Raw genomic sequence first — 14,068 nt, forward strand, 5'->3', positions numbered from 1 at the left:
CGGCGTCGTTTTGGAAGCCTTAATAAAGCCATAGAGAAGTCATTATTAACATGGTTTTGTGTATTGGTCAGGAAACTTCCTCTCTGCTGGATAGCTTCCATAGTACTGGAAGGGGATTGAGGAAAGAAATTCATCAACAGGCTTACCAGCTGTGAACACTGTGATCAACAATAATGCCTGGCATGGCAAGACATGCCCATGTTTACAATCATGACATTACAATAAAGTTATGGGGCAACCAACCAATTCCTGAATGGATTGATGGCCACACCACAGGAGAAAATACATAGGAACTGATCTGTGAAGTGCTAGGAAGAGAAGTTGGAGATAATATGATCTAAATACACTGTGTGAAATTCTTAAAGAATTAATAAAGACATTACATTAAAAACCTACTTTGTATAATGATATGTATGTATGGAAATACCATAAGTAAACCCACTACTTTGTACGCCTAACTTGAAAATGTCCTGTGTCATAGGATTAGAGGTGTGATTCCGTGGAAAAACACTTAGCCAACATATTTTATGTCCTGGTTTTAAATCTTAATCTTGTCTTGCAAAGACAAGAACACAAAAAACAAGGTTTATGTTTGGGAGGTCAAACAACAAGAAACTCACTATCAGTACACAATATGAGAGGCTGAAGTATAGTAATAAGTGTGACTCTAAAAAAAATCAACAAATAAGATAACCTAACAGTAAATGTGCTAAATGATATTTGTGAGATTCTGATGGCATAAAGAGGAGATAAAACAGGAAAAGCCAGTTAATGAATTATTGCAGCCACCTGCATATATTATTTGGTCATGAAATGTACAATATTTACTCTTACTGGTTTGATTTTCAGGGTGAAATAATTTAAACATAAACACATATTATTTACAATAGTTAATACTTAAAGAAAATTCTAAGATAACACACATACACATGTATGTACATACATACAACACACATGTTGGTTTCCTTTTGAAGGTAGGATCTCACATATCCCAGGCTAGGCTTAAACTCAGTATGTTGTCGAGGAAGATCTTAGAATTTTTTATATTGGGGCTGGAGGAGTGACTCAGCACTTAAGAATACTGACTTCTCTTTCAGAGGCCCTAGTTTCAGTTCCCAGTTCCCACATGGAAGTCTATGCCTGTCTGTAACTCCAGTTCCAGAGTATCTCACACCCCTTTCCAGCCTCCATTTGCAATGCAAATACGTGGTACACAGACATACACGCAGGCAAAATACACAATGATTATTTTTAAATTGCTCTACGTGCCTCCACCTCTCAATTCTGATACCACCGGCATATGCTGCTAGGTTTACGCTAGGCAAGCACTCTGTCAACTGAGCTACGTTCCATGCCAGTGGAGAAATGCTAAAAAACCGACAAAACTCACATTTCAAAAACTTTAATTAAAGCTTTCAATTCAATGATTTCTGGTCCATTTAGATCATAAGATGATTACAATAATTTTAGTTCCCTTTGAATTTTTAGCCCTTTCATGTTTACGTATTTATTTGTATGCTGGTGACTGACTCTGGGCCAGCACTAAGATAAATCTCGCAGTTGCTGGGCAAGCACTAAGATAAATCTCCAACCCCAAGACGGTTTGAGAACATTTTCATAGCTCAGAAAAGATACTTTACTGTTCTAGCTACCATTCCTCTCTGTCCCCATCCACTCTGCACACAATACCTGGCCAGAGGTAACCTCTAATCCACCTTCCTTCTGTCTCTGTTGAATTCCCTGTTGTGAATTTACAGATGAGCAAAATTCAAAGTTTGTCTAGGCTGGCTTCACAGTCGGTAGGCTTCGCGGCCAGCAGGCTTCGGAGCCTTCGCCGGGATTCCAATTGTAAGCTTTGCGGTTTTAACGGACAACCATACAATACTCAGACTCCTCCTTCTTTTCAATTTAAACCAATCGTTGAAGTTTAAACACTTGACGTCATCCTGGACTTTTTCTAAACCCCGTGCCTTGGCTGCAAAATATTGTTACCTTTTATCCATCTGTTCCCAGTCGTGAATTTTTTAAGGTAGTAAGTAACCTGGGACCTCTGGCACTCCCATGTACTTCAGATGTTAATCTATCTTTCACCTTAAATTTACTTGGCTTGGTAGAACTGTCTTAAAGCCAAGCTTGGGTTTCTTTAGAAGGCATAAGGCAAATTTTTGCCTTCGAATTGTCTAGCAGGCTGTGCATGGTGGCCCACTCTTGTAATCCCAGAACGTGGGAGGCAGAGACAGGAGGATCTCTGTGAGTTGGAGGCCAGCCTGCATAGTGAGCTCCTGGAAAGCCAGTAAAATCAATCTTAATCTAGCTCTTGCTCGCGCTCGCGCTCGCGCTCTCGCTCTCGTTCGCTCACTCTCTCGCTCTCTTGCCTACTCTTGCTCTTGCTCTCTCTCCTGCTCTCTCTTGTACTTGAGCTTTCTCGCTCGCTTGCTCGCTCACTTGCTCTCTCTAGCTCTCTCTTACACTCGGGCTCTCTCTCTCTCTCCTCTCTCCCCATTCTCCCTCTCCCTTTCCTTTTCACTTTCCTTCTTTCTCCCTCTTGGCCCTCCCGTTTCCCCTCCACTCTCTCTCTCTCACACACACAGACTGACAGATTAAAAAAAATGTGATCTGCATTAGACATCTTTACACTTGACAGCAAGTGAATGTTCTGCTCCATTGTCCTGTGTGGCTGGAGCAGGATATGAGCCACTGCTGCATCATTAGGGAACAACCTCAGATGTATATTATATGCTCTTTTCTGTCACTTTTTTTCTAGGACCATTATTGGATTAATCTAGGAAATGATGCAACAGACAGTAGTTATATGATTCCTTCCATACATTAAAATACACAGATATGGAAACCGGAAGTGGTATTAATGGTGCACACAAACACACATACAGATGTAGGTAGGTAGGTAGAGAGATGAGAGACAAATAGACAGAAAGGCAAGGAAAATTCTGTAGTTTTAAGCGTAATTTGAGAATTTTAAAAATAAAAAATAAAAAAGCCATTCATCTGTGTTTATTCTGTTGGAAGACAAATTATATTAAATGATAAGGTAGGTACAGAACAGCAAATTGGTCATTTTTAAATTCACTAAAATTCTTAATCTTTCTTATTTTGGCCTTATTTAGCAAAAAAAAAATGTTTCAGCTCTGCATTACTTACAGCCATGATACCTCTTACCTATGGTATTGTATAGTATTGTCATCATCGGAGTCAACAACTACAGCATTTGTTTGAATGTTAACCGGTTGTGCCTGCAAAAAATTAGCATCATTAGTTGTCATCATTTTGGCATCTCTGAGAATCAAAGCTACAGCTTTGTACAGAGTAGAGTTACACCTTCTCCTAGCCTCCTATTGGCAATTAAATGTACCTATATACTAGAAAAAGTTGACATTTATAACATGCATTACATATTCAAGTTACAACTAATCCAAATGTCATGTCGGTGTGAGGAAGATACTAGGTTTACAGGTATGAAAACAAGGGATGCACATACAGTGGTTTAGCCCAACACTAGTAGATCTAGAAATTTCAATTTGATCCAAATTCACTGCTCACTATTTTATACCAGCATACTATAAAGCCTTCCCTGACTGCTATCTCTATTCTCTTGAAGTGTGTTTTCCAAAATATCAACTGGTATAGAAACAATATCCTAGAGGCCCAGAGAGAAAAAACTGGAGGAAATCACAAATAGACTTTCTGGTGCCATGATGGAGACTAGTGGAATATGGGTGAGACAAGCAAGATTTGTTTTCTCTTTATCAGAAGAGGAAACAGATCTTGGGGCTGAGTCGTCCTATATCTCAGAAGACTACATTCTTGTGGCAGAAGATGAAACTCAGATCCCAGAGGGTTAGTATGAAGGAAGAATGAATGAGACAATCAAATCAGACAACTTCCTTCAGTTTTCTCCTCTATACAACTTTCCTTGATCTCTTCAATATGGAAAAGTGGTTTATTCTAAAATTGAATCTAGGAGTAATCTACTATGGCATCACAATAGAAACATGGCCTACAGGCCAAACAGAGCTCTTTATCTAGGCTGCAAACACTACCTAGTCTACAATGTTCTAGTTAGTCCTGTATCCATTCATTCCAAATCCTGAAGCTTCCATCCCTATGACTACAATCAGTCCAGATTCCTGCCATTCACATCTGGTTATCTCCATTCTTGTTTCTTTATATTTCATGTTCCACGTACAAAGCAGCCTAGTGATTTCAGTCCAGATCATACTCACCCTCTGCTTAGCATAAATTCTGTATGTATTACTACAGTGAGCAAAGTTCTGTACAATCTATCGCTTGCCTGTCTCCACCATTCCCTTCCCTCTTTCTGCTTATTTGAGTCACATAACCAATTTTATTCCTTCAAACTCTCCAATTTGAGGTCAATGCACTCTCTGTATAGATTGCCTTTGTTATCCTTGGGGATAGCCTATTCAAAACACAGATCACCAACTCACTTCCTCATGATACCTTTCATCAGTGCCTTGTCTGTTGGCTGCCTGTATGTGTTCCCCTGGTACTTACCACAGTATCTAGGACATGAAAAGTATTGCACGTTATTGAAAATATAGACTAAAGGATTTTCAATCTACCAGATGCATTTTAATAACTAGTTTTTCCTTTGAGCTGTAAAAAGCCTTTACAATCAACTACCTAAGGGTGTGAGGGAGGGAGGACAGAGCCGTTAATAGGTCAAAATTCACTTTATAACACAAATATACAAGCTGTTCTTTCCTTACTGAATACTGAATGTATGTGCACTGATGTCCAGTAGCTGAAAGTGAAAATGATGTGCCCGTCAATGTGGGAGAGATATACAACATACTCACTGACTCATCCAGTGTACGTAGAACAGAAATGTTTCCCACAACATAGTACTGTTGCTCCCATAACAGCCTTGGAGAAGAAGACCAAATGTTTCTGCTACTAGGACCGTAGTTTCCGAAAAATACAAATGACTCTAAGAGTGACAGACACAATGGCAATTAAATTAGAAGATATACTGGCTAAGCAAGCAGGCAGACAACTGCCATATCACAATGCTGTTTGCCACCTCACTGGCATTTTTCAAGATTCTGAGCCATGGGCTTCTCTTTATCTTCCTTCCCTTCCAGCTAAGCTCCCCAGATTCCCCAGTTGGTCACCACTAACGTATGAGGCATTCATACTGAAAATCAAATGTGAATTTGTGCTGATGTCAATCTTTTTCTGTTGACCTATGGATTCTTCCAGTAGTCTCTAAAAGAAATTGTGTGTCTGTGTGTGTGTGTGTGTGTGTGTGTGTTCATGTGTGTGTTCGTGTGTGTGTGTGTGTTCATGCATCTGTCCAAGTGATTTTTAATGATATTTCAGCTTTAACTTTCAAGAAAGAAATAGGAGAAATATTTTAACAAGCATTTGAGTACCTGAAGCACAAAGTATACCTTACCTCTGATTAACTCATATGTTTTATGGCTCAATTTTAATTGTGTATCTTGATTTCTCAGCTTGCACTTCTTTAACCCTCAAAACCTGGGTCCCATAGCATACCTGACATAAATTTTATCTATTGAAAAATTTAGAGAAATGACTTCTTTCCCCAGGTCAGTGTATAGAGCTTTAGTGTTCATATTCTATATATTGGTCCTAGAGATGATGTTAGAATTCTAGACTCCAGTTAATCTAATTTGTGGTATGGTTTACAAACTGCAAAAACCATCTCTAACTTATCCACATTATTCATGGAGTTCCCTTTAAGCTATTCAGTGCATTAAACCTTTTTGGATTAGGTTTTAAAAATTATTTTGTTTTGTAAGAGGAGACATCCTCTATGAATATAATCATCCATGTTTCTATATGACCCCACCTTATAAATTTCAGTATTTTGAAATATCTAATGTAGCCAGGAATTGTGAGTGTAGCGGTATCAGGTATTTTAAAAATGACAATAATACAAGAATAAGTATGCTAACAATCAGAGAATACAACACTCATGAACATCATGTAAATATCATCATCTGGGTTGCTTACCATCATAAGAATCCTGTAGGTACAAGATGAATTTCACATACTCATATATGTCTCTCTCTTGGTACTTGGCCTTATGACGATATCTGTCCTGGCCACTCTGACCTACGTTTCCTTTTCTTATATAACAGCAAAATTCAATTAGACTTCCCACTAAAGAGAGCAAGACACAAATAAAGTTATATAGTTGGATGGATTATTTCAGACAATAATAGTCTTCCTTAGTCAAGACAACATTTTAAAGAACACAATTTTCTTTCCATAAATGCTGGTACTCACAGAGACATCATTGTTATATCCATAAAATAGGGCACTAGCCAGAACATAAAGCACTGGTATTTCTATAGCACTACTAAAATTAGAGAAATGCTGATGTAATTAGGGTTTAGGGTAAAGAATAAGACAGGGTGGAGATGATTTTTCAATAATTTTATTGATTCTTTGAGAATTTCATATATGCATGTGATATATTTTGATCATGTTCATGTCCCATTCCCTCCAACTTCTCTCAGATCCAGTTCCACATCTCCACTCAGTCCTCCCTAACTTTGTGTCCCAAAAAATACACAATTCCAACGTGTGCTACCCATATCCTTCTACTAGAGCAACAGTTCTCAGCCCTTTGGGAGTAGAACAACTCTTTCATAGGAGTCACCTAAGACCAGGTACATATCAGATATTTACATTGCCATTCATAACAGTAGCAAAAGTACAGTTATGAGGTAGCAATGAAAATAAATTTATGGTTGGGGGTTACCACAGCATGAGAAACTGTATTAAAGGGTCTCAGCATTAGGAAATTTGAGAACCACTGCAAGGGACTACATCCTTAGAGAAAACCCACTCATCCTCCTTCAGCATCCATCAGCTCTCATGAGTTCCTCCACTCAAGAGGGTGAGGGCTCCTCATCTGAGAGTAAGGGCCCATGAGCTCCTCCCTACTTCTCCAGACGAAATTTTTTTTAGTGTGAGAAATGTAGTATTTGACATTATAGGCTATAAACTTAAATGGATATATTATCAGCAACTACACTAATATTTTTTCAAAGATTATTAAGGGGTAAGAGAGCAAGAAATTGTTCAGCTAAGTATTACTTGTCACTCAAAACTCAAAAATTAAATTCAAAAAGAAAACAAAACCATGTATACATACCTATATGTGCCAATGGAAGATTAAGAATGATCTTCTCAGATACATCATCCTTTTGTTCATCAGGGACAAGATTTAATAGACTTGTCCCAATAATATCTTCCTGGGGAGCGGGAGAAAGAATAGATTTTGCTTTCCATACTAATAGCATTAGTCCGCCCTGTATCCTTGCCATATGAATTTAGTGCTGCCAGTGCCATTTATAGCTATAGGTGCTGTGCTTCAGGCAGTTTGCATTACCCTCTAGCAATTACTCCACATTACAATGCATTCTAGCCACAGTTTTCCTGTGCATTATCTCCCTCAAACAGATGGACCCTTCCCTACCCATCTCAGAGACCACAGATGCTGTAATCTTCACCCTGTCTTGTTTCCCTCTCTGCTATGAGCCTGGAAAAATTCTCAGCTCCTCACCCATAATGTTGTCTCCAATCTTGAACCAAGCAAGTGAATGTGGATGGGAAAACCCCACACGACCGTGCCACACAACCAGTGACTATTCAACTCTGCCAGAAAGCCTTTCCCCTGACTCTGCACTTTCTCTCTCTTCGATGTGAATCCTTTCTCTTTTGCACCTTCCTCACACTTTCAAGTCCCAAGCCCTTAAATTAAATTTTAATTAAAATTAAAATTAAATTTTAAAATTAAATTTTAATTTGGCCTTGTTTGTTTTGATGGACAAAAGTTCAACCCTTCCCCCCACCCCATACCATAAAGAAATTTATTTCTTTATGGTACATTTTTCAATAAAAATGTTTTCAATGGTCCATTTATTAACATGGAATGCCCTGAGTCCAAGAACAACCTGAGGCTACGTAAAGAGTTTTGGGGCGGGCCGAACTGTAGAATGCTACCTTATCTTGCCAAGAAAGAAAGGAAGAAAGAATGAAAAGAAAGAAAGAAAGAAAGAAAGAAAGAAAGAAAGAAAGAAAGAAAGAAAGAAAGGAAGGAAGGAAGGAAGAAAGGAAGGAAGAAAAGAAAGAGAGGAAGGAAGGAGGAAGGAAGAAAGAAAGGAAGAAAGAAAGAAAGGAAGGAAGGAAGGAAGGAAGGAAGGAAGGAAGGAAGAAAGAAAGCCATAGTGAAACCCAATTATTTCGTACGTTAATTTTTTAAAGGAGTTTGGCAAAAAGTTAAAAGTTAAAAATTCAACAAATTTGATGTGAAATATAAAGTACCAGGAGGTGTTACCTATTCTTCCATTGGTCGAAGGGAGGGTGTATCATTATAAAAAGAATCAGAGGGCTGGAGATTAGCTCAGTAGGTGTATGCTCACCTGATATCAAAAAGGCCTTGCTTTAAATCAAGAATGAAAGCACAAGCACTCAGTCATTCCAAAAGAAGAAAGAAATTTACCCTGCTCAGTGCCATTTTCTGAGCCTCTTAACAAGAAGCATGTTTTATTTTTCTGCCAGGCATTTCATCTTAGACACACATCAGAGAAGTGGATGGGGTACAGGGAAGAGTAAGAGCTTTTGTGGGAATCCCAGCTTGTTTTTATTGACTTAACACTGAAACTCGTAGAGAAGATGATACAACAGAGACATAGCTGAACACCAATAAGTTATATGAGGCTAAAAAGAAATAGCTCATGAACAACAATCCAGAATGACCCAATTCCCCAAAAGCTGCAAGAACTTACTGGACGGTGGCCAAGAAGAGGTGTCACATTCTGAGATACAAAAACAACTTTTCCATCTATGTTCAGTACAATCGAAATATTTTCAAATGACTAATAAAGACAGAACAATAACATAATTAAATAGTGGAACAATAATAAAATGATAGCTTTATTTCTAAGTGTATAAATTATTATAATAGAATACAGAAAATATATTCCATTTCCTCCATATCAATAAAGTAGACACATATTTAATTAAAATTCTATTATTCTGCCTCCTACACAGAGTCTACTTAACCTTAAGCATGAGATATTTATCAAATGATGTGTCACTTAGACAAACAAATGTCAGTGTACCCAAAATCAACACTAAACTTTCCATCACACGCTAGGAAGATTCATTTCTGAGTGTAGATGGTCACACTATAAACATGTTTAATATTTAAATGCTAAAACTTTTTAAAGACACATTCATTTATACTTAGCCTAGTATTCTACTTAAAAATATAGTTAGTGCCATCACTTTTCTGATGTATAATGCTGTGAAGTCAGGTTTCCCAAAAGGTGACATTTAGAGCATGTGAAATACCAAAATGTTGTCCAGCGAAAGTAGATGTGGATATGTGTGTGCCTGCCTCAGTATCACCTCTAAGAAAAGGACAAATAAAGCAGGGCTCTCCTAGGAAGTACTAATCATATGTCCACATTCACTTAAATTTAGAGTTGCAACCCAGACACTGCTTGTGTGATCCTCAACAACTCCAATATTTATTTCAAAGCAGTTCTTCCTGATCCTGTTCTACAATAAAATGATTATTTTAAGAAACAAGCTCATAGAATTCATGCAAATAGATAGTTGCAAATAACAGGACCTCATAGTAAACACAAAATGGCAATCAGTTCTTTTAAAAGAGCAATACTGGTGATAAACCTCTGATAAAGTGAATTGTATCATGAAAAGCACAATCTTTTAAAAATATTTTTATTTTGTGTGTATGAGTGTTTTTTTCCCTGCATATTTGTCTGTGCACCATGTGTGTACCTGGTACCCATACAGGCCAGAAGAAGGCATCAGATTCTCTGGACCTGAAACTACAGACAATTGTGAGCTGCGGTGTGAGTGCTGAGAATTAAACTCACATCCTCTGCAAGAACAGCCAGTACTCCTAAGTGATCATCCATATCTCCATATCATAATCATTAGTGAACTGAACCACTAGTTTCAGATATTCTCTTATTACCTGCTGGGGTTTGGAACTGGTTTGAGTTTATCCTCACCCAAAGGTTCATGCAAGGGAAGGTATTTGTAGCACATAAATAGCAACTGACCAGTTCCTAGCATCATCGGGTTAATCAAAAATTTTATGCTACTTTTACTGAGTATTGAATTAAGGATTCCCCATATGCTAGACAAGTGTTGTTATTGAGCTGACACCCCCAGCTTCAATTGCAAAACAAAAACCTCAACTGTTTTTCATGGGTCAAAATAACGACTCAAGCTGTCCTAGTTTCCACAGGCCTTAATTTTTTTTTCATTTTTGTGCTTAAAAACAGCTGTGATCATACTTACGGCATATTTGTGGCATGAAAAACTTCTCTAAGAAAAGGTTTTCCAGGGAAGTTACTAATACCAGACAGAAGCTAAATGGTTGTAGAGGAGTGATTCTCACAGTTTCACAGCACACAGCCTGTACTTGTGCCTACAACCATCCCTGCAGTTTATAGTCAGTTTCTAGAATAGTTTAAATATGCATATGGCTTCATGAAAGTATTGACAGATTTCAAGTGAGATATTTTGAAGCCTCTTCACAACACAAATTTCAGTATATGATACCTACCTTTTTTTTTTCTAACAAAAGTGCTTGAAAGGATAAAAGATGTCTTCATGTGGCTTAGGTTTCCATCTAAGAATGTGTATTGTTATAATATTTGTTCCATTATTGTTTGAAATCTCTTCTTTTCCAGCTGTGCTTTGAAAAGTGATGTAGTGCATCTTGCATTTTATGTGACATGTAAACATAAACAACAACTAAAAAGACCCTTACCTGAAGAACCATCTTATGGTATTCTTCATAGGTATTAAAAACAGGAACTTCGTTTTTTACATAACTTGTTCGTACATTTAACGTTCCTTTGCATAAAAGAAATAACAGGTGTTATATTAAGATAATTATTGATATTAGATTCCTCAAACTTATAATTTAGAGAAATACTTTTATTTTGTAAGGGGGTGCTTATGTGTTCCATCACTCATGTGTAGAGGTTCAAAGACAACTTTGGGGAGTTGATTCTCTCCTTCCATCTTTATGTTGGCCCAGGTGAGGCAATGAGAACAGGGTGTGTGTAGAACTGGTGCAGTAGGGTGACGAGTGCTAGCAGCTATAGCCATTTTGACTAGGGTTGAATAAGAAATGCAATGTGAGGGAGTGGACACGGCCTAGAAAATATTTTGAAAAGTTTAGCCACAAAGAGAGCATAGAATCAGGGAAATGGTCCTAAGTCAAACCTCTTTGAGAAGGCACAGAGGCAATAGCAGACTGATATCTTGCAGGCTGTGCTCTGGGTCTTCCTCTAGACGGTCCATACCCAAGTCTATCCATTATTTTCTGAAGTCTCTTCAGCAAATTGCGAAGATCTTCATGGGTTATCCTCCGGCGTGGATTAGAGTCACTCCTAATTAACAGAGAAATAAAAGTGAGCTTTATGTATGGTAAAGTTGAGGCTAATTATTCTTATGGTGCCCCAATAGGGGGACTAACTACAACAGACGTTTTCATTAATAAAACATCCAAGGTCTTCATTATACACAATAACTACTGTGGCAGGATATGTCAGAAACTGGCCTTAATCCCAGTACTCAGGTGAGATGGCAGAAGGATTGTGGATTTGATGCAAGTCTTGGATTAAATATCATGAACTAATCTCCAAAATAAATGATAAATGAACAAGCAAACAAATAAAATATATTTCTATCAAAATGATGAAATGAAAGTCAATGTTCCCACTCTTTGACTATGAGGCTGTTAAAAGTAGAGACCAGTCCATTTCCATGTCTTCCCAGTACAGCCTAATACAATGTCTGGCATTGTTGTTTAGCAATCACTTACATTAAACCTGAATTAGCTTGAGTGAAATGGCAACACTTAGCTTCCCTTCTGTTCCCATCTGCTTTAATAGTAATTCTGACTAGGTCTTCCAATGAGAGTGGGTCTGGAGAGAATAGAAAACCCAAGGAAGAGACCAAATACCCTCAGCTTCCCTGAGAAAGTTTATTTGTCTAGAACTGAAATAACAACAGGGGTCAGAACAGAAAGCTTTGCCAACTGTATTATGAATTCCTACCTCCTTTTTTGTGTATTCCTCTCCATTTTTTCAGTCAGGTAAAGGTGGATTCTAAAAAATAAATAAGACCATTATTTTACTAAGTAAACATCTTTCTACAATCTATAGCATCTACCTGCTGTAGCCCCCTTATGTCTATCTAACTATATGCCTGATAAGTATCCTATGTCTATTTTTGCATGTATCCTGTAGTTATCTTGCGTCTATCTTCCATCAAAGGATCTCCTACACTGCAGCTATTCTGAGTCTATCTTCCATTTATGGATCATCTATCCCCTAGCTATCATGTGCCCTTGTTCCATCTATGAATCATCTATGCTCTAGATACCCTGTGTCTGTCCCTATCATACTCCTTCTACCTATCATGTGTTTAACTTTCATCTGCCAATTATCTAGTAGTTCTCCTGTGTCTACATTATCTCTATTATCTTCCACCAATCAGTCATCTATCTTCTACACATCCTATGTCTATCGTCAATATGTCTATTGCCTATCATCTTAACAATTTGCTATATGCCTTCTACTCAACTATCATCTATTCCTTAGCAATCCTAACTATCCTGTGTCTATCTTCCATCAATTAATTATCTACATTCCAGCTATCCTGTGTCTATCCATGCTGTAGATCTACTACCTGTCTACTATCTATCCTTTATCTTCTCACTGTGCTGCATCTACCATCTATTCTATAGCAATCTTGTCTTTATTATACTACCTATCAGCTATCCTGTAGCTATTCTGAGTCTTTAGGCAATACATGGATACTTTTGACTACCGTAAATCTCTGGTATGTTTGTATGTATGTATGTATGTATGTATGTATGTATGTATGTATGTATCTATCTATCTATCTATCTATCTATCATCAATTATCTAGCTTTCCTGTATATGTCTTCTATCTATTACCTACTCTCTGGATATCCTTTGCCTATCTTCCATCTATCTATATTCTATCCTCTAGCTATCCTGTATCTCTATTCCATCAATGTATCGCTTATCATCTAGTTACCCTGAATCTCTGTGATCTATCTATCCTTTATCCTCTAGCTATCTTCTATACATAGATCTATCAACTATCCTCTAGCAGCCTTTGGTTTATATTTCATCCATGGATCATCTATCTTCTAGCTGTCCTGCTTATCTCCTCTCTATCTATCATCAATCTTCTAGATTTCCTGTGTATATCTTCCATCTATATATCATCTATCATCTACCTATCCTGTGCCTGTATACATCCATCCATCCATCCATCCACCTATACATCATCTATTCTCTCCCTATCCTGTATGTCTATACCATTAACATATCAACTATCCTCTAGCTACCCTGAATTTCTGTAAACTATCAATTATCCTCTGGCTATTCTATGCCTGGATTCCATCCTTATATCCAATATCTATCCTCCAGGTACAGTGTGACACTATGTCACCCATGGTTCATGTATCTACTAGCTAACCTGCATATCTATCTATCTATCTATCTATCTATCTATCTATCTACCTACCTACCTATCATCTGTCTCTTAGATATCCTGTGTATCTACACCATCCATAAACCATTTATCTTCTAGTTCCCCTGCATCCTACTTATCTATATCTATCTGTCTGTCTATTATCTATCTTTCTGTCTACCTACCAACTTACCTATCATCAATCTTCTCACTTTCTTGTGTCTGTCTTACATCTCTCTATCATCTATCCTCTAGCTATCCTGTGCCTCTCCCATCTATCTGTTATCTATGCTCTAGATAGCCTGTGCCTCTTTACCATCAATGCATTGTTTATCATCTAGCTGTCCTGAATCTCTGTGATATCTATCTATCTATCATCTAGCTATCCTGTACATCTATACCATCCACGAATCATTTATCTTCTAGTTATCCTGAATCCTACTTATCTTTTGATCTATTACCTATCTATCTTTCTATCTATCTACCAATTTAT

The sequence above is a fragment of the Grammomys surdaster genome, unplaced genomic scaffold (genome assembly GCF_004785775.1).
Source record: "Grammomys surdaster isolate TR1022 unplaced genomic scaffold, NIH_TR_1.0 125690, whole genome shotgun sequence".
NCBI classification, from domain to species: Eukaryota; Metazoa; Chordata; class Mammalia; order Rodentia; family Muridae; genus Grammomys; species Grammomys surdaster.